Below are 21522 nucleotides of genomic sequence, written 5' to 3' on the forward strand. Positions count from 1 at the left end.
AATCAGCCCATTCCAAGGCAGTGAGAAATTCTGCCTCAAAGCAAGTGAAGGACCCCAAGGAACAATGCCTGAGGTGGCTGGCCTCTGGCCAGCACACAGTTTACACATGAGCACAAGCACCTCCAATCACAAACATGCACATGCACATCACCAACGACGCATTCCTCTGTAATTGCAGCTCCTTTAAGTTCTTAAAGTGTCACAAGGAATCTCTCATGCATGTGATCCAATTAACTTTATCATTTTTTTTAACAGAATACTCAAAGTGCTTTAAATAGTCACTACTAGTCTGGTGTGGTTTAACACCCTTTTAACTTATTTAATAAGCATTTCTAAACATCTACTATATTCCAAAGTACTAGGTGCTTACAGTAATATTTCTCATCATGAGGTTAGTAGTAATTCTTCCCTTTTTAAATGAGGAAGTTGGAGCTCAATTTGTTGAAAAGATCACCAATGCTTCCCAAGTTTATGTGGATCAAGATTTGAGATTGGAACCAGTCTTTCTGTCTCTAAAACCAAGGCTCTCTCTCTCACCATGCACCCTGATATAAACTAAATGAAGCAATCTCCCTACCCTCAGGAAGGTACCCATTACGACATGTCAACTCTTTGGATTTTTCTAAATTGTAGTATCCCACTCTTCCAAAACTGTGTGGGGTCCCCCCCGCCAGTATAACTCTACTAATTTTTATATAATTAAACACTTATTTCCTGCCTATTACTTTGAATGAACTATTAAGTACACTAGGTGTTCACAGTAAAGATGGGAATAGTTAAGGAAGAAATCCATCTTAATCTTGACCAATGCACATAATAACTGAAGCCCAAGCTTCCCCCAAAGAGTAATTATTGTCACTATAGGGAATACACTCTCCTATTTTCTATTCTTTTCTACATTTCTCTAAATGCTTGTTATGACCTAATTATTTCACAAATGGTCGCCAATATTATTTCACAATATTGCCCTGATCAAACAGGCTCTCCAGATGAAGTGTGGACTTTGTTTCTGATGCAGTCTGGCTACCTTATAAAGATGAAGCGTTCACAGTGGGATGGCACCAGGAGGCAGGTTTTCCTTCTGCACATAATGGAGTATTACAGATCATTGAAACCACCCTCCACTGAAATGCCCTCATGTTTAATCATATGGGTTTTTTTGGTTTTTTTTTTTTTTGTTGTTGTTGTTGTTGTTTTTGGTTTTTCGAGACAGGGTTTCTCTGTGTAGCTTTGCGCCTTTCCTGGAACTCACTCTGTAGCCCAGGCTGGCCTTGAACTCACAGAGATCCACCTGGCTCTGCCTCCTGAGTGCTGGGATTAAAGGCTTGGGCCACCACCGCCCAGCTGTATTTACTTTTGAAGGCCTCTATTTCTTCCATTAGAAAACATTAAGTTGTTGGGCCCAAATTATTAATGCAAACTATTTTTGACAACTGCAGCAATCTGACATAAGGTTGAGATCAGAGAAGAGTTTATCACCAGTAATTAGGAAAACCAACCACCTTGGTGTTTGAAGAAACCAAACTCATCTTTAAATGTTATGATTAGCAGCAAGTTTTAAAAAGAATGTTGGTTTATAATCTGGAAAACCTCTTCTGGCAGAATAGGTGGAAGAGACCTATTAAATAATTCACATACAGTCATTCAAAAGCAAAGAACTCAAAGGTCTACAGGATGAGGGGTGCAGGTCAGGGGTAGAAGGCTTGCACAGAGACGTGTGCAAGTCTGTGCTCAATCTGAACACAGCCAACGAGCCAAAAGAACAGCACACTGAAGGTTTGGAGTGAAGGTGAACTGCCAGTCATGCCGGTCTGAGGGAGAAGCTGGACTGGAGCCTGTCAGCCTGGTGGCCTCCGACTGCCCACAGTTTGAGTATCAGTGCCAGCAGCCAGCTCCAATCTCCCCCTTACCCAGAAGGCCAAGGTCATTGCAGTGTGAGCTCTACAACTTGAGTGCATGATTCCATGACCCTGTGCGCTGTAGTCTAATCACTTCCGGGGGAACACTTCATCTCTCCAATGACCTTCAGGTGTGCTTATAAACACACTGGCTAAATATAAGTGTATGCACACAACTACCTGAACATCAGTTTCATTTGTAATCTTCATTTCACACACTGCCTACCGAACTCTCACTCTGGATCCCACCACACACACTATAACATCAGATGAGAACCATTCTCCTCTAAAAGAAGAAATTATTGTTTTTATTGTGCCAGTCTACCTTCAGCTATAATTCCACACCCATGCCAAAGCACCACCAGCAATACAAAAATACACATCACTTTTCTTTTTTTAGATTGTGTGGAGTATTTAAATGACTGAAATTGTTTTTGAATAAAATCATTCACTATATAACCATGTGACACTTTAAAACACTAAATCATACTCAATTAGACACCTGTACCTCTTCCAAGGTAGTTCTCACAAGAGGGAATCAGAAAAGTACCCTGTGCTGTGAATCCTTCCCCTTTAGGGCGGTCACAGTAACCAAGGAGTTCCTCAGCAAGCAGGCTTTCCAAAACAGTCTGTCTGTCTCTCTCTCTGTAAATGATGTAATTAAAAGAAGGGGGGAAGAAACAGGAAGGAAATGGGGCTGTAGTTCAGCAGACAGAGTGCTTGCCTTCCATTCATGAAGCCCTGAATCCAATCCCCAGCAGCACCACACGAACCAAGTGTGGTGGCACACATCTCTAATCTCAGAATTTAGGAGGTTGCACACATCTCTAATCTCAGAATTTAGGAGGTTGGATATAGGAGTATCAGAAGTTCAGGGTCAGCCGGGCGGTAGTGGCCCAAGCCTTTAATCCCAGCATTTGGGAGGCATAGGCAGGCCAATCTCTGTGAGTTCGAGGCCAGCCTGGTCTACAGAGTGAGTTCCAGGAAAGGTGCCAAAGCTACACAGAGAAATCTGTCTCGGGGAAAAAAAAGTTCAGCGTCATCCTCAGCTACCAAGCAAACTTAAAAGCCAGCCAGTCTGGGCTACATGAGACCCTGTCTCACAAATACAAAAACCAGAAAAGAAGGAAATTTAACACAGTGTTCCTAAACTTCAAGTACAAATCTAGACAATGGTGTCAGTCGGCGAATTATGTGCATCTCTCAGTTACTCATAAAGAGTTCAATGCTAAGGATAATGAAAACAAGCTTCATCTGCTATGTTATCCTATGAAGAATATGTTTGCATAACAGCAGTCTTTAAAAATAATAGAACTTGTACTGCTGAGATGTCTCGGGGCTAAAGATGGCTGCTCCTGATAACCTAAGTCTTATCCTGGGACCATGAAGACAGGAGGGAACTGATTCCTGCAAGTTGTTCTCTAACCACAACACACACACACACACACACACACACACACACACACACACACACACACACACGTAAATAAATAAAGGTAGACTTTTAAGAAAAATCACAGCAGTCTGATGCAGAGTAGAAGATGTGCACTCTATGTGTAGCAGATTCAGAAGAATGGATGACTGCTCTCAGAAATTTGAGAAGTTCTGATATAATGAATTTATTTATGGGACAAATAAAGGCGATCAAAGTCTGCTATAATTAAAGGTGTTTGGCACAGATGTTGGTCCTCAAATGCTTGCTTGTCAGCTGTCTAATCCATACTGACACTGCGGCAATTAGCATACCGTCTATAATATTGTAAATGCAAATCCGACAAAATTAAGCTATTATACATTGGGAAGTGAATGCTGACTGAGCTATCCAATGTACTTATATCTCTATTACTGTGTCAGCTGTATGTATGGCACATAGCCAAATCAGCTATGATCAATATGAAGAACATCAAGAAATACCCCAAACAAGGGGCCATTTCCTGACCTACACTAGTAAAATCACACAGCGCTCCTCTCAAGGGGGTAACTTTAAACATAAAGCAAAGATGGAGTTTCCAAGGGCACTTTCTAAGACACATTCAATCCCTATTTATTTACTGAGGCTCTACTCCATACCAAACACTATCCTGAGTCCCGGAGACCAAGCAATGAGTAAGATAATGAGAGGGGATAATGGGAGAGCAGCGTGTGACAGGGGTGTGCTCAACAGAGAGCGGCAGTGGGACCTGACAGGTTTGCCATCCTGACTCCGAGGAACCATTCTCTCAGGATTCTATCGGCCTCTAAGTCCATCTGTTGCAGGTGGCTTCCCTCTGGGAACAGAAGTGGACGATCACAGAACCTAACTAAGTAAGAACATCTACCTACCTTATGGTTTAGAAGACCCCAAGACCTCCCAGGAAAACACCACTTACAAACTAAAAACTGTATAGAGACCCCTGTCCAGACTTAAAATTGGAGGAGAAAGAATAATGCCTAGAAATTTTCAAACATTACATATTTCAATATCAAAGATGTGTTTTATTGCTGTCAGTAAATACTTTTCTTCCTAAAAGCAAGCTAGTTATCAATTCTGGCTGGTTAACATCTTGAAACCAGCAGAAACTTAAGAAAGTTCCCTATCAGTTGCCTGCTTCTCCTGGAAAGGGTACACAAGGGCCTTTTCACCCTAGTCCCTTGTGAGGCTTTAGGATTCACAACCCATCACTGCACTGTGAAACATCTGATGGAGCCACTACAAACACTGGCTTGTGGCAATAATCTTAAAAGTTCTTATTAATAAGATCAAACCTGAGCCATGTATTGGGGTGAACTGGAAGATCAGAGAACCAGAACAGCTACCTCACCTTGCCGGATCCTCAGCTAGTCTTGTTTCCTCAGACTGGAGGTCTCTGAGTCCTCATCCAGAATGGGTCTCAGCTGAACTGCTGCTAGAAGCCTGAAAGCTTAACCAGCCAAATGCTTAACCAGGCCAAATGCTTCTAGTTTCTGGTCCTCACGCCTTATATACTTTTCTGCTTTCTACCATCACTCCCTGGGATTAAAGGATGGTTTTCTGGGATTAAAGGCGTGAATCACCATGCTTGGCTGTATCCTTGAACACATGGATTTCTGCCTCTGGAATGCTAGGATTAAAGGCGTGTGCTACCACTGCCTATCCTTTATATTTAATATTGTGGCTGTTCTGTCTCTGACCCCAGATAAGTTTATTAGCATGCACAATATTTGGGGGAACACAATACCACACTGGCTGTGTTCACTAAACCAGGAGCATCACTGGTGTGGTCCACAGTCATCTTGCCTTGGCCATGGCCCAGCACTCCAACATCAGTGTCTTCTCTGGGGTCCTCAGGGCTGGTCTCCCTCACACAGCTCTCTCCCTGCTTTCCGAGTGCCTACAGCTCTGCCTCTTGTTCTGAGGGTGCTGAAGGCAGAACACTGAGTGGGTTTCCTTTCCTTGAAACATGCTTGTTGTGTATTTCTGCGATCAAATTCCTGTCTTTTAACATGTGTTTTAAATGACCTCTTCTGCCAGTGTACAACAAACAGTTTGAAGGTTGGGCCATGCTTCTGTGTGGCAGCTATAAACAATATAACAGACTACAGGGCTGGGGCCTCTGGTCAGGAGGTGAGGATGGCACTGAAAACCAGGGCCTGCCACTGACAGGAACCCCAGACTGCAAGGGGGAACACCAGGACACCGTTAACATGACAAACACCCCAAATCAACTAGACAGTCAATGTAGCTCCTTCCTTTTGTATAGAAGTGGAGAAAGAATCCGTAAATTCATGTGGAGAGGCCAGAGCCCAAACTAATCAAGACAACCGTGTAAGGGAGCAATGCTGAGAGACCTGCCCTTTTCAAACTTACAACTGCACCAAGATACCACCATCAAAACAGCTGTACTGGACTACAGACCGAGAGCACCACACCAACAGGACGGGCCATTCAACAGTCACATGGAAAAGCACAGAACTGAACCCTAGCTCACATCAAATACAGAAATACCTACCTGTAAGGACTGAAAACACAGCTGAGCCTTTGCCATCTCGCACACAGCACTAAAAGCAACATCAAGGTCAACTTGAACTTTCAAAATTAAAAGTGCAAAAGACAGTATTAAGACGATGACAAAACCACCCCAGAAATGGTGGGTGCCCCCACCTGGAGCTGGGGTTGTGGGGAAACCCACTGCGTATTCAGCAGCAGCAGCCCACTCTTCCCAAACTGATCCATCTAGAATCACCAAGCAGATCTTAGTACATTTGTAATGTCTCCAAAGTCAGCTTAGGACCAAGGAGTAGAGCAGGGCCCCGAGCTAAAACTGCATCGAGGAGCAAGGAAACAAACTAAGATGTGTGCTCTGCAGCCATTAGTCTTCAGACCAATTAGTTATGGCTGAGAAGTTAGCACATGTTTTTCTGGTACAATTTACTGAAAATGCTCTATTTATCCCTTCATCTCACCTTTTAAGTTACTGAAGTCCCAAGACAAAACACATAAATAGCAAGCTGCCCTCCCAGTCTTCAGTGTGAATTTAATTAGTAGTGCAAACAGAGCCCTTGCGTCTAAGGGCAGCTCATTACACATCTTTAAGAGGCCACTGGAAGCCTTGATGCTCCTGGTCATCCCAACCCAGAGCATCCCCAGCCACACACCTGTAAAGTCGGATTGTTGGTTTTGTTTTTTATTCCCTCTCCATATGAACAGAGGATTAAGTATCTCTGCCAATTAAAATATTATTTGTGGAGTACTATCCTGATGTGCACTCAGGCCAAACATATCATTTAAGTAATAAAGATTAACATTTTTTGAAAAAAAGTATGGAATGCTTCACGAATTTGCATGTCATCCTTGAGAAGGGGCCATGCTAGTCTCCTCTGTTTTGTTCTAGTTTTAATATATGTGTTCCCAAAGGGCCAAATTTAAAAAATAAGGTGAATCAAAATTGTCTAAAACTCCTCTCTGTAATTTAAGACCCTGACCTTAAGTTCTCAATCTGTACAAGACTTTGTCTATAGAAGAAATGTTTACATGAAAATTGTAGCTTCAAGAAAATGACTAGATATAAAAATTTAAACACATTTTAAATAAAATTGTGGTTATAAAAATTTAATTTGGGGTTAAGGATTTGATTTAGCTCAGTGGTAGAACACTAACCAAAGCCTGGACTCAGGCATCTGCTGAGGTGGGAAGTAGGGAGGCTTAATTGACTTTAAATTGTGTGTACCTGTTTAACTTCTTAAGGAAAAATTAAAATCATCTCTTATTGTTCAAAAGCAGTAGATTCTGTGTCTAGTTTTCTTTACTAATCTATCTTACAGATCTTAAAACCAAACCAAACCTTCCATTATTACAAAATCTGAAACAGTTTAGTTATGAGTAAACACAGTTCTAGATGTCCAAACAGAATGCCAATATTTAGGAAATGTAATCCTTTATCTAATCAAGCACAGTAAGTCAATTCTGAGACTGTGTGACAGTCAAGTAGGGGTTAATGGAAATCAGAAACTCAGCCCCCTAGGAAGAACCAAAGGAAGCAGTAACTCTGCAAAATTCCAAGAATTTTAAACCAAACCCCAGAACATACCCAGTTTTAACAAGCCATGTGGTCCAGCCTAAAGCTCCCACCTTCCGTACCTGCACATCAGGTGACAGGCAACAGAGTCTCAAGATGCATGCAGCTGCTCTTTTTCAATGCCCATTAAGCACTCATAGGAAAGGGCTGAGTTTTTAGCACATATTTACTATATTGCCTGAAAGGATCTAATTTTAAAAGTAAATAAGGAAGGGGTGGGGTGAGTGTGTGAGTTAGGGAGAGTCTCGGAAAGCTGCTGCGGGTGGAAACTGTAACTTGTCATCAGTGCAGACAAGGTATTTAGAGGCGTTCTAGGGAAAGGTACTGGGTGCTTAGTTTAAGTTTCTTTACAAACTTCGCAGTTTGTTGAACAAGTTAAGTAAACAAGTTAAAATGTATCACAAGTCCATTCCTAAGTATTCACCCTATGTGAAGCGAAAGTTGCCGGTCAGCCCTGTAACAGACACTAGTTACTTTCTTGTCTGTTACTGTGATAAAACAACAGAGACAAAGAAGAGTTTGTTTTGGCTTACAGCTCCAGAGAGGCAGCAAGAGGCAGGCATGTAAGCTGGAACAAAATGCTGAGAGTTCCCTTCCCTTAACAGAATCGAAGAGAGCAAGCACATGGGAACTCCGTGAGCCTTTTTAATCTCAAAGCCCTCCAGTGGCATACCTCTTCCAGCAAGGCTCAACCATCCCGGCCTCCCCGGCTGATGAGCAACTGTTCTAAGGCCTGAGCCTCAACAGGACGTTTCTCATTCAAGCCACCAGAGCATGTAAGAGCTCCTGGCAGCTTTCCTGCAGAGACCAGAATCTGGACGCAGGCCAAACCTCCTTTACCTGGTGAGTGGATGAACAGGCTGGGGTGTGACTGCGTTCTGGAGTACTGTCTACAATGAGAAAGCATAAACTGACACTAAACAGCCAGGTGCAAAGATGTGCAACTCCATTCACACCATAAAGAGAACACATCATGGTTGCCAGTCTAGATGTGACAGCAGGAGGTGATTTAAAAATACAGTAAATTTTCTAATCATATACATTTGTATCTATATATCTCATTATAAACATTTGTCAAAGCTTGCAATTTTATATTTAGAAAGGTGGAGATACACACACACACACACACACACACACACACACACACAAAATTTATTTCTAATGCTCAAAACAAAGTTAAAGAAATGCTGGTTATCTCGGGGGTATTCCAGAAACAAAATGTTCTTTATCTTACTATAAAATGATGTTTAAGAGCTAGGTGTGGCAGTTTACGCATTTAATTCCGGCACTCTGGCAAAGGTAGGGAACAGCAGATCTGTGAGTCTGAAGCCAGCCTGGTCTACATAACAAGCCAGCCACCGCTATATATGGAGATTGTCTTAAAAATCAAACAAACAAAGAATAAAATGTTTCTCCAATACAATGTACTGATACAATGTAAGTACTGGTGGATCTAAGAACTAGAGAAACACAGGTAGAGAAGACTCCAAGAGTAGTATGAAAATAAGGGAGAGCGCGCTACATGACACACAGCCCTCCACCTGGAGGACAGGATGCAAAGTACATGCAGCTGAAATCTCTAAGACCAGGGAAAACACGGACACGGACAGACGGAAGGACACACACACACACACACACACACACACACACACACACACACACACGGAGATTATCCTAGCTATTAATCCGAGAACACCATGAAAAAGAGTTTTTGCCTAAAACATTCAAGTTTTATAGGTAGGACTAAAGAAGGGAAGACGTGCTGTATCTGAGGGCAAAACTACACACTCCAAAAACAGTCTGCAGGTGGGGAGGGGCAGGAAGTAGTCTGCAGGTGGAGGGGGCAGGAAGGACAGTCTGCAGGTGGAGGGGGCAGGAAGGACAGTCTGCAGGTGGAGGGGCAGGAAGGACAGTCTGCAGGTGGGGAGGGGCAGGAAGGACAGTCTGCAGGTGGAGGGGGCAGGAAGGACAGTCTGCAGGTGGGGAGGGGCAGGAAGGACAGTCTGCAGGTGGAGGGGGCAGGAAGGACAGTCTGCAGGTGGGGAGGGGCAGGAAGGACAGTCTGCAGGTGGAGGGGCAGGAAGGACAGTCTGCAGGTGGGGAGGGGCAGGAAGTAGTCTGCAGGTGGGGAGGGGCAGGAAGGACAGTCTGCAGGTGGAGGGGCAGGAAGGACAGTCTGCAGGTGGAGGGGGCAGTCTGCAGGTGGGGAGGGGCAGGAAGGACAGTCTGCAGGTGGGGAGGGGCAGGAAGGACAGTCTGCAGGTGGAGGGGCAGGAAGGACAGTCTGCAGGTGGAGGGGGCAGTCTGCAGGTGGGGAGGGGCAGGAAGGACAGTCTGCAGGTGGAGGGGCAGGAAGGACAGTCTGCAGGTGGGGAGGGGCAGGAAGGACAGTCTGCAGGTGGGGAGGGGCAGGAAGGACAGTCTGCAGGTGGAGGGGCAGGAAGGACAGTCTGCAGGTGGGGAGGGGCAGGAAGGACAGTCTGCAGGTGGGGAGGGGCAGGAAGGACAGTCTGCAGGTGGGGAGGGGCAGGAAGGACAGTCTGCAGGTGGAGGGGGCAGTCTGCAGGTGGGGAGGGGCAGGAAGGACAGTCTGCAGGTGGGGAGGGGCAGGAAGGACAGTCTGCAGGTGGAGGGGGCAGGAAGGACAGTCTGCAGGTGGAGGGGCAGGAAGGACAGTCTGCAGGTGGAGGGGCAGGAAGGACAGTCTGCAGGTGGGGAGGGGCAGGAAGGACAGTCTGCAGGTGAGGAGGGGCAGGAAGGACAGTCTGCAGGTGGGGAGGGGCAGGAAGGACAGTCTGCAGGTGGAGGGGGCAGTCTGCAGGTGGGGAGGGGCAGGAAGGACAGTCTGCAGGTGGAGGGGACAGTCTGCAGGTGGGGAGGGGCAGGAAGGACAGTCTGCAGGTGGAGGGGGCAGGAAGGACAGTCTGCAGGTGGAGGGGGCAGTCTGCAGGTGGGGAGGGGCAGGAAGGACAGTCTGCAGGTGGGGAGGGGCAGGAAGGACAGTCTGCAGGTGGAGGGGGCAGGAAGGACAGTCTGCAGGTGGAGGGGCAGGAAGGACAGTCTGCAGGTGGAGGGGCAGGAAGGACAGTCTGCAGGTGGGGAGGGGCAGGAAGGACAGTCTGCAGGTGAGGAGGGGCAGGAAGGACAGTCTGCAGGTGGGGAGGGGCAGGAAGGACAGTCTGCAGGTGGAGGGGGGCAGTCTGCAGGTGGGGAGGGGCAGGAAGGACAGTCTGCAGGTGGGGAGGGGCAGGAAGGACAGTCTGCAGGTGGAGGGGGCAGGAAGGACAGTCTGCAGGTGGAGGGGCAGGAAGGACAGTCTGCAGGTGGGGAGGGGCAGGAAGGACAGTCTGCAGGTGGAGGGGGCAGTCTGCAGGTGGGGAGGGGCAGGAAGGACAGTCTGCAGGTGGGGAGGGGCAGGAAGGACAATCTGCAGGTGGAGGGGCAGGAAGGACAGTCTGCAGGTGGGGAGGGGCAGGAAGGACAGTCTGCAGGTGGGGAGGGGGCAGGAAGGACAGTCTGCAGGTGGAGGGGCAGGAAGGACAGTCTGCAGGTGGAGGGGGCAGGAAGGACAGTCTGCAGGTGGGGAGGGGCAGGAAGGACAGTCTGCAGGTGGAGGGGGCAGGCAGGGGGGGCAGGAAGGACAGTCTGCAGGTGGGGAGGGGCAGGAAGGACAGTCTGCAGGTGGAGGGGCAGGAAGGACAGTCTGCAGGTGGGGAGGGGCAGGAAGGACAGTCTGCAGGTGGGGAGGGGCAGGAAGGACAGTCTGCAGGTGGGAGGGGCAGGAAGGACAGTCTGCAGGTGGGGAGGGGCAGGAAGGACAGTCTGCAGGTGGGGAGGGGCAGGAAGGACAGTCTGCAGGTGGGGAGGGGCAGGAAGGACAGTCTGCAGGTGGGGAGGGGCAGGAAGGACAGTCTGCAGGTGGAGGGGCAGGAAGGACAGTCTGCAGGTGGGGAGGGGCAGGAAGGACAGTCTGCAGGTGGGGAGGGGCAGGAAGGACAGTCTGCAGGTGGGGAGGGGCAGGAAGGACAGTCTGCAGGTGGAGGGGGCAGGAAGGACAGTCTGCAGGTGGGGAGGGGGCAGAAAATGGAGGAGACAGTAAATGACCCAGTGCAAAAAAAATAAGCATTGAGACACTGAAGGGATTAATTTGAGAACAGTAATTCTGACTTTTTAAGGAAATTAATTTTTTCAAAGTGAAACCATATTAAGTTGAAAATAGAACAGAATAAATGGACTTTGTTCTTTGAGACACAGTCTCTGTTTTATGTAGCTCTGGCTGTCCTAAAACTGGATTTGTGACCAGGCTGGCCTTTGAATTCCCAGATATCCACCTGCCTCTGCTTCCCAAGCACTAGGATTAAAGGTGTGGGCCACCATGCGGGATGGATCTTGGGAGAACCAAATCAGATGACGAATACTGAAGTCTGTAACTGTAAAGTGTGACTAGTTACACCCCTCTATGCTAATGAGCAGGAGAATCTTTTAGCTAGTCAGTTAATCCCACAGATGACTACAGTCACAGGCCCTAAATAGAGGAGGGGACAGTCTCTCCAGCACTCTCCTCTTCTAGTTCCTGGTGACAGCACCCAATGAACACTAGTCAGTGTGCTGAAGGGACCAGGCACTCTTCTGAAACAGCAGGCAGGTCCTATGAAGCTGACAGCTGTGTTTCAGTCTGTCCCTGCCGACAGTGTGGGAACTCTGGGTGGGTATTACCATTGCCGTCTGTGCAAGTCTAGAAAGGTTTCAGACAAAAGCCAGATGATGCAGTCATTCAGCAACTCTGGGAGCTGCCCTGAGCCTTTCTAGCCTTGTGCTTCCATTTTAACACATTTGAGACAAATCGGTATTTGGTAGAGATAGATAATAGTTGCTTTCCAAACAACTGGAAAAAGTACATTCATTTCAACCTAATACATATGTATGAGCAGACACAATACTGTAGACAGGCCTGAGCAATCCAGGACTTCTTCTAACATAACATAACCCTTCTTCTAACCCTGTCATTCAAGGCCAAACTTGACACCACACTCTTCCTTTCAGCTTCATCTTTACGGAAACCACAGGTATTCTTTCAGAAGAGATGCCCCAAGTTTCTGTGTGTTCCCTGAATGTTCACCATTAAAGTTCAGTTTTCCACAGCACCCTTTGAAATCCTAAGCAAATGTCTCCAAATTGTGATGCATGTTCCACAAGGGGACAGAAGCCACACCAGTGGTGACACATAAACATTTAAGTTTTCCATCAAAATAAGAAAAGAAAGAAAGAAAAGGACGAGCTGGGAGGAGGGTGAATAATAGCAACAAAAGCCAATGAAAAGGATAGGGAAAAAATGATCCAGCAAATCCATGGGTAAAGGGCTACATAGGCCCTGAACCCCCCAGGCCAGCAGGTACCTTCACATCAATGATGGACCCAAGGAACAAGGGGAGACAAAACAAAATGATCCTGAAGTGCCCAATTAGTCCTCTTCACCTCCAGTTGGGAGATCTCAGCAACACAGAGCCAAGAGGAAGGTGCTCCACCCACCATCGCCCACACTGTCCATACCTGGCCTCAAGTGCCACAAGACCCATTTCTGGCTTCCAAGTTGAATCTAGGCAGATCCCAAAGATCCTATGAGAGCCTCTTAACATGGTGCTCCTGGGACACGAAGTGGGAAAAGCAGCATCAACACTAGCAGTGAGGTGTGAGGACTGAGGACGGGCACAGGTTGGTGAAAGTAGGGTTTTAAAAATAAAGAGGGCCGGGTGGTGGTGGCGCACGCCTTTAATCCCAGCACTCGGGAGGCAGAGGCAGGCGGATCTCTGTGAGTTCGAGGCCAGCTTGGACTACCAAGTGAGTACCAGGAAAGGCACAAAGCTACACAGAGAAACCCTGTCTCAAAAAACCAAAAAATAAAAAAAAATAAAATAAAATAAAAAATAAAGAGGGGAACTAATGGTACTGAACAAATTATGAATCTTAAGAAATAATGGGGCCTGACAGTGGTGGCGCATGCCTTTAATCCCAGCACTCGGGAGGCAGAGGCAGGCAGATCTCTGTGACTTCGAGGCCAGGCTGGTCTACAGAGTGAGATCCAGGACAGGCACCAAAACTACAAGGAGAAACCCTGTCTTGGAAAGAAAAAAGAAAGAAAGAGGGAGGGAGGGAGGGAGGGAGGGAGGGAGGGAGGGAGGAGGGAGACAAGGAAGGAAGGAAGGAAGGAAGGAAGGAAGGAAGGAAGGAAGGAAGGAAGGAAGGAAGGAAGGAAGGAAGGAAGGAAGGAAAAGAAAAATGAGGCTGGAAAAGCAGTTGGGAGCAGGGGCTGCTCTTTCAGAGGACCTGGGACACTTCCCAGCACCCACATGGCAAATCATAACTGCTTGAAACTCTAGTTTCAGGAAATCTGACACCTTCACACAGATTTATACGTGCAGGCAAAACACGAATGCGTGTGAAATAAAGAAAAAAGGAAGAAATAATGATAACGAGGATATTAAGTGTTTCTGTGTGAACTGGCTCCATTCTTAATCACAATCTAGTAAGAAAATACTCAAATTAAAAAAAAATCTCATGGGCTTTGGGGGAAAGGCAGTGAATATGAGTATGTGTATATATTCATCACTGTCAACCTGAAAGTTACAAATGGCTTTTTTACCTAAAATGTTTCAATTCTTTATTATTTTTGGCTTTTTTCTTAAGTACTCTATTCAGAATTATGTAGATACATATTTGTTTAAAAAAAAAAAAGAGTACAAAAAGCTTCAAAGTTATGTAGCCTTTGTTTGCTTTCAAACAAACCTGTGGCACGGGCTTGTCCTGCAAGGTGCATGGATGACAGAGGGGCTCAAGGTCAAAGGCTGCCTGGGATCCCAAGTGAGCAGCTTAGACAGACCCTGTCTGAAAAGAAGTAAAAAGCAGGCTGGGATGGTGCTTGGTGGTGCATGCACCAGACCCTGGGTCCCATCTCCAGTACTAGAAAACAAACAAACAAAAAGGTTATTTGAAAGCTTGGTGTACTTACTAAACTATTATTGTTCTAGAATTCAGAGTTTTAGGCAAAGATAAGATTCCCAGGAAACCCTAAGTAACCCTAGCTGACATATTTTGCAGAGGCTAGTAAAACAGACTCTATACTTCTGACACAAGAGGACTTCTACCCCTAGAAACGCTGACTGCTCCTAAAGGCAGACTCCTGAAGACTTCCAGAAGGGGGCATCCCCCAAATCTACAGGGACCTCCTCCTGGCAAACACTGCAGGAGTCTCCAGGGTGCTCCTACAGGAGGACAGGGACAGCCACCCATATTTGACTGCCCTCAGACACCCTAACCGTGCTCGGAAAGGGAAGCTTTAAAAATCCACGGGACCAAAACCCAGGCTCCCCCACCACTGCCACCTCCTTTAGATGAAGCCCCGAGCTCCCTCTCAGAATTCTCTCCTATCACGCCCACCTTGTTTCAGCTGCTGTGGCTCGTTAGAGACACTCAACATTGTTTTGAAATGAAACAAATTCAAAATAACAGCATTTGTGAGATTAACGTGAAAACTTGTATGCCAATTTCTGAAGCACTGTGGGAATAATGGCATTAATTGCTACTGTTTCTTCTCTTTTGTCCTCAGGAGGTGGACTGCATTTCCAGATACAGTAAAAGGCTACCAACAGAGTAATAGTTACACCAAAAACATATATAAATATGACTGCTGAGAGTGTAACACCAATTGTGGAATAGCTGCATATAGGGACCAATAATCACAGTACTGTGGCTTTTAGTAAAAACTAGCTCCTGGCACAAACAGTTTCAATTTAAATGTTTGATTATCAGTTTCCATGTATTAAATGGTACCATTCAAAATGTTGGAAAATTCTTAGTATAATAAGTATGAATCTAAATGCTAAAGATGTTTTAAGAGCTAGTTTTTTTTTTTAAGTTTAAAAAAAAAAAACCTACTACAGGAAGACCCGCTGACATAAAAGCAGCCCGAAGAATAACAGTAAGCCCATCTAAGCTGTGCCTTCAGGAAGACACCTTGGGTCAAATGAAGAAGTCCACAAAAGTGTCCTCAAGTCTAAGACGGTTGAGCAGCAACTCTAGCTTAGATCCCGGGGCTGTGTGAGCGCTCCTCAGGATTTCTCACGTTCAAATACATTAAGGAGACACTCTGAACATTACTAGAGACTTGGAAGTGGAAGATGGTCGGCCTCTGATCTTGCTCCATTTCCAAATGAGGACTGGGAAATAAGGCGGATTGTTCAAAGGTTCATAGTGCTGCAGGACAATGCAAAGCCTGACAGCTTTGACATGGAATGGGAAGTCCAGTGAGTTAGCAACAATGATTCAAGCCACACAGGGTTACTCTCCTCACTGTGAAGCATGAGCAAGGCCTAGACAGATCATTCTAGACAGAGTGCCCTCCGTAAGGGAGTTAGTTCAATGAGTGAAGTTTGACGAAGTGCTATGCTGGCTGCTACTCACAGACAAACAGGGTGAAGTTTTCAGAAACATCATCTCCAAGGGCAGAAAAAGTAGACCACCCCAAAAGAAGTGAAAGAGAGAACAACACAGCCATGGCCTGTATACCAATGAAGATCTGGGCCTGCAAGATGACTCAGCAGGTAAAGGGTTAAAGACACTGGCCACCAAGCCTCTGGAACTGAGTGCCATCAGGTTATCCTCTGATCTGGCATTCCAATACCAGACAGACAAAGGCACGAACACACACACACACACACACACACACACACACACACGCTCTCTCTGTCTAATGGCTTTTATTAATTTATTCCTTCTAAAAATCTGCTACTGACGCTAAAGCAATCCACTACAATACCCCTGAAAGTCATCTATTTTTCTTAAAATGTTGGCTAAGAGTCTGGTGCAGGCAAGGTTCTGATGGTTTACTACAATCTTTCGCTGGGTTCAGGGGTCACTACTATGATAATTAGGACAGTAGTCACTGGCCTGAAGCGTTCAAAAGGAAAATGCCAGAGTGCACTGAACTGAGTGAAGTTGCTTCCTAGTCAGTGACCCTCCCCAAACACTCCCTGTGGCAAAGTCTGGTTTCTTTTTCTTTCTTTTTTTTATATTCTTATTTTTTCCTATAGGGTTTCACATAACCCAAGCTGGTCTTGAACTAGCTATTAATAACAACAAAGGATAATCCTGATCTGCCTCCTCCCCACTTCTGAGTGCTGGGATTATAGGCACATGCCACCATACCTAGTTTATGAGTTGCTGGTTTATCAACCCTAAGGCCTCTCGAATGATAAGCAAACACTCTACCAACTGAGCTACATCCCTAAGCTGGTAATTCTATTTTTTTTATGTATCCTGCAAATTTACCAGGTAAGAATGAAATCAGCATCTCTGCTATAATGACTACTGAACTAAAATAGTGACTTGTTAGGTATCTTCCAAAAACTACGGTGACCGTCGTCCAGGGAAGAGCAAAAGCTGTATGCTCTTTATTTACACTTCCGGATCCTATCACATTAACTGTTTGCTCATTCTGCATTTACCACTTTCTTTACAGTTCTTCATATTTGGCAGTATTACTAAAATAATAAGCTTAGGTAACAGTTTAAACACGTTGTAATATTTCAATCATTAACAAAATGATAGATTTCCTGGAAACTCACAGCTCATTAGACACACTGAAAGATTATACACAAATTCAATTTTTGTAACTCAAACAGTTTAAACATAGTTTGGAAAATACTCATTTAAGAAAGCCTTAGTACAACTGGTTCTTTGATAAAATTGAATGTGTAACTGAGTGTATAAAATCGAACATACACCAACATAATGAATAAGTCAGTCTTGGTTAATCTGGGTTTCTAAGTCGAGATTTGCTTAACGTTTGCTCTTCTCTGACAGTTCTATCAAAACTGCTTTAAAGGCCAGGTGAGATGATGTGGACCTGAAATCCCAGCACTCCAGAGACTGAGGCAGGAGGATGGCCAATTGTATGTGTATCTCTGGGCTACACAGCCAGACCCCATCTCAAAATCAAAAATTTTGTTTGTCTGCTACAAACAAAAAACCTTATTATAAACATGGTACCAACAATGACTCATATGAGACTGGATCAGAGAAGTGTGATTTAGTGGAGCTCAGGTTTGAGATTAGGAAGTCATACTTCCAACTAAGGCACAATGTGATTCACTTGGATCTTGCACCCTGGGTGGCTATTGAAGACAAAGGCAGAGGACATAAAACCTTTACCATCATCCGTGATTAGGCTGAGTGCTGCCAACCACTCCCCAGGGAAGGGCATACACTAGAGCAGTGGTTCTCAACGTGTGGGTCGTGACCCCTTGGGGGTGGGGCAATGACCCTCTTCCAGGAGTTGCCTAAAGACCATTAGAAAACACAGATATTTGTGTTACAATTCACAACAGCAGAAAAATTAGATATGAAGTAGCAATGAAGTAATTTTATGGGTGCTCGCTTCGGCAGCACATAGACTAAAATTGGAACGATACAGAGAAGATCAGCATGGCCCCTGCGCAAGGATGACACGCAAATTCGTGAAGCGTTCCATATTTTTATGGAAATAAATAAAAGCTACTTCTGGAAAAAAAAGAAATAATTTTATGGAACATAAACACGAGGAACTGTATTAAAAGGGGGCAACATTAGAAAGGTTGAGAACCACTGCCCTCAAGGCTGACGGGACTAGCCAGAGGCTCCAATAAGATTAGGAGTCAGTTCTGGGTACACAAGGCTGTCTGGCTCTCAGGCCCTATTATTCTGTGCTTGCCTAAAGTGAACTAAGAAGCTACAGAGTACAGGCACAACCGTCCCAGTGCTTTTTCAGGATTCTGGCTATCTCCGATCACATGACACAGAGAAGATGAGAATAGTGCAGAGAACAGGAGACGAATGAAGACGACCTGTCAGGAAATTCCAGGCTTCCTTTCCTGTAACCTAAATTATTTCCTCGCTATGTGAAAGGGCTACATCCCAAATAGCAACAACCGTGACATAAACACCTTCAATGTATGACTAAGTAAGGATCTCACTGTCAAGAAAGCACGGTGGTACACACTTGTAATCCCAGCACGTGGGAGGTAGAAGCAAAAGCATCAGACGTCCAAGGCCGGCACAGGGAAAGGAGCCAGACCGGAATACATGAGACCATCTCAAAACCACATAGGCAGAATCTACTGGAATGGGAGAAAGGGGAAGGGTGTGGATGGAGTCTACACCAAGCTGTAAGAAGCCTATGACAGCAAGAAAAGGGAGGTGTGAGAGTCCAACAATGCAGGAGATCTTACCAGCAACAACAGTGACTGACAAGTGTGTTACAGTTAAAAACCAATCTATCCAGGGTAGAGGGCTTTGCTAGCATGTGTAAAGGCCACACAAGAAAAGAAAGTGTTGAGAGGCAGAGGCAGCAGCTCTGTGAGTTCCAGGCCCCACTTTGTCTACAAAGCAAGTTCTAGGCCAGCTACAGTTATAGACTGAGACCTTGTCTCAAAAACAAAACAAAAAAGGAAAAAAAAGCTAAATAAGTATGCATAACCTCTGTCGTGTTAAGTAATAATTATGTTACGTTATTGCACCAAAAATAAGGGTAAGCATAACCATGTACATATGCTAGTAACCTAGATCCTTGAAAGTGGTGAGATGATAAATTGACATGTATTCTGTGTTATATACAATTTAAAAATACATAATAGAGGCGCAGAACAATCTAGAATTCTTCAAAATACACTTAAAACAGCACTATCAAATGAACAGCGGGGACTAAAGCTTACAGAAACTTCTGATGTGCATTAAAAAGTATGCGCTACTATCAAGGAAAACCCTGATGTGGGGGAGATAAACCTCCTATTGTTTTGGTTTTTAAGCAGCTAATCACAAGTGCTGTGACACTTCAGTCCCACGGCCAGGCAGGAGAGCCCTGCACGGCCTCCATGCCAGACCAGAGCTCAAGACAGGAAACCCCTGTATCTTTCTGTCATCACCACAGGCACCTGAGGGAGTCTATTCTAGAAGCTGAACTTCTCAGGAATCACTTTTAAACAGTAGAGTCGATTAATAGTAAACAAGTAAAATCCATTCCTTTACAAAATTTACTGTGTATCCACATAAATGTTTAATATTAAAGTACTACGAAAAATATCAGACTAAATCACATTAACTGTAAGTCAACCAAACCAAAGTAGAAAATCACTGATCAGATACTGAATGAAGGGGCAAGAAAAACAAAACAACAGAAACTATAACCCAGACATATGAGTGCATTCATTGAAACCCCACAGGGAAAAAAAAATTCCAAACTGAACTTAAAATAATGATTCTGGAAACCAGAATCTGGTCTAAAATTCTCAGAGCTCAAAGGTCACCTACCCACAAAGGACAGCAGCTACCAAAGTCCTCTCTGTTGTTAAGAGAGGGGACAGAATAGTGTATTAGCACAAAAGTTAGACCGGAGCACTTAGCAACCGAAACTGCTAAGATCAGTTTGAGCTTATGCAGAGTAAGTATATCTGATCAGGTTCCAGAAACACCCCCAAAGGAAGTGCCACAAATACTAATTTTAGATAACTTTATGATTTAAGTGGGGCCACATGTATATGCTGCTGGGGACAGGATCCACCAAGAGAGGCCTTCCTTCTTACATGAAGCGACCAACACCGGCATATAGCACGCTTGCTCACAAGGCAGATCCATCACCAGACAACAGATGCACACCAAACAGGTGGTACTGCCACAACATACAGGCTACTCCACCATTCCAGAAGGTTCGCTTTACAGTCAGTCCCCACTCCAACCATAGGCAACATTTGCCTGATTTCTGTTGCTGCATCTCATCTCACTTGTTCCTGCTCCAGAGCCTCACAGAAAAAGGCAGAGTGTGGTCTGACATCCGTCCGCGGGACTGGTACCTTTAGCACTCACTGGTGGCTGCTTCTTACAGCTAAATCGTCTTCCCATGCCTGACCTGGTCCTTGGGTGGACGCCGAGCTTCTCCAGTGCCCAGCCGCAGGAATGAGCCACTACAGACATCCACACACCAAGACTCCAGGACGCGTGCTTACATCCGGGAGAAACGCCGAGGGACACGCCAAGTGCCTTCCACTACCAGACGCTTTCTAAGGAACTGCCAGCCTCCCAGGCATGTCCCTGCTTTTGGTGGCCTCTCGTCCCTGCACTGGGTATGGTCTTTTCCTCTTTGACTATTCTATGTCCATTTAAGCTACGATGAAATGGTTCCAGACACGGAGCTCTCTTACGATATATCCCAGCATTTTTATAAGTCTTCTGTGAGTGACCTGTCCAGTTTTTCAAACATTTTAAAAACCGGATTGATTATTAAAGTGTAAGGGTTCCTTCATTTCCTTCTTTCTTTTTTTTTTGTTTTGTTTTTTGTGGGGTGGTTTTGGTTTTGGTTGGTTGGTTTTGATATGGTAGGTTGGTTTGTTTATGCTTTTGCTTTGCTGTTTCTCTTTTTTTAGACAGGGTCTCACTATGTTGCTCAAGGGGGTCTTGAACTCACCTGAGGCCCAGACTGGCAGTTAACTTGCAATCCTCCTGTCTCACCCAGGGCTGGGGTCACAGGAATGTGTCACCACACACACTCGGCTCCTCATTAGAATTTACATGTTGTTTTGTTTTGTTTGCTATGAATATTTTTTCTCCCAAACTGTGGCCTTTGTTTTCATTTTAACAGTGTCCTTAGACAGCTTTAATTGTGAAGTCCTAGTCATCATTTTTTCATAATTAGTCCTTTGGCATTCCAACAAATCCTTGCCTATGCCCAAGTCATATTATCTTTTTCCAAAGCTTTCATATTTTAGTTTTTCTATGTAGGTCTATGAGACATTTAGGGGGGGTAAAAGGTCAAGAAGACAAGGTTCATTTGTGTATTTCAGAAAAATTCATCAGGAGCTGGAGAGATGCTCCGTGGTTAAGAGTACCGACTGCTCTTCCAGAGGACCCAGGTTCAACTCCCAGCACACACATGGTGGTTCACAACTGTCTGTAATTCCAGTTCCAGGGGACCCGACACCCTCGCACAGACTTACATTCAGGCAAAACATTGATGCTCATAAAAAAATTAAAAAATAAAAAGACTCTCCAGCACCCTCATAAAAAAA

At 45.1% G+C, this 21522-nt stretch overlaps 1 protein-coding gene and 2 non-coding genes across 6 annotated transcripts in view; 1 reads left to right on the forward strand and 2 right to left on the reverse strand.

Moving 5' to 3' along the window:
- The window catches only part of Ncoa2 (nuclear receptor coactivator 2), a 266816-nt gene that overhangs the window by 216855 nt on the left and 28439 nt on the right, over positions 1-21522 (reverse strand). The window lies entirely within an intron of this gene.
- Positions 6672-6774, reverse strand: LOC114690151. Its single transcript, XR_003734038.1, has one exon. It is a non-coding gene; the product is annotated as a U6 spliceosomal RNA (small nuclear RNA).
- LOC114690150 lies at positions 17857-17963 on the forward strand. Its single transcript, XR_003734037.1, has one exon. It is a non-coding gene; the product is annotated as a U6 spliceosomal RNA (small nuclear RNA).

The sequence above is a fragment of the Peromyscus leucopus genome, chromosome 5 (assembly GCF_004664715.2).
Source record: "Peromyscus leucopus breed LL Stock chromosome 5, UCI_PerLeu_2.1, whole genome shotgun sequence".
Lineage (NCBI taxonomy): Eukaryota > Metazoa > Chordata > Mammalia > Rodentia > Cricetidae > Peromyscus > Peromyscus leucopus.